The sequence below is a fragment of the Myotis brandtii genome, unplaced genomic scaffold (assembly GCF_000412655.1).
Source record: "Myotis brandtii unplaced genomic scaffold, ASM41265v1 scaffold1052, whole genome shotgun sequence".
Taxonomy (NCBI): Eukaryota; Metazoa; Chordata; class Mammalia; order Chiroptera; family Vespertilionidae; genus Myotis; species Myotis brandtii.
This window is the reverse complement of record NW_005353545.1, coordinates 360,022-360,562: the sequence shown is the minus strand read 5'-3', so window position 1 is coordinate 360,562 and position 541 is coordinate 360,022.

Sequence of the window (541 nt, the reverse complement as noted above, 5' to 3'; positions counted from 1 at the left end):
TATTTGCTATAAAAAGGGTTCTTTGATTCAGCTGATAAGTTGAGAAAGAGTAAATTGTTAGAATCATCTTTCAATTTTGAAACTAAAAAAGCAGAAGTTTCTCTATGGTGTTTTGAGAATGGACCTATCACAATGGTAGCAGCAGGAGACCTTGATCAAGCATGGTGCATATGCAAAGCTAAGAGAAATGCAAGCGCATTTAAGGAACTGTGCACCTGCTGCCTCTCACTGAAAATCAGGGATTCAGTAGTGAATACGTTTTCTGACATTTGAGGATGATATAGTGCTGAATACGGAGTAAGGTACCTAGACGAGAGCTATTTCTTTCCATTTACCACCCACTGCAGTAGCCTGAGGGTCACTTGGAGCTTGGCTTGGTAACATCAGAATTTCTTTGGCTGGCTGATTCCGCCCAGCCACAAAAAGACCTGAGCCCCTTGGTCCCCAAGAGGGTTGTTCACTATCCCTAGGGCCCTGTGTCTAGTGAAGCACTAGCGGCCACAGGACCTGGACCGCTGGAGGAATCGAAAACCCTATTGTA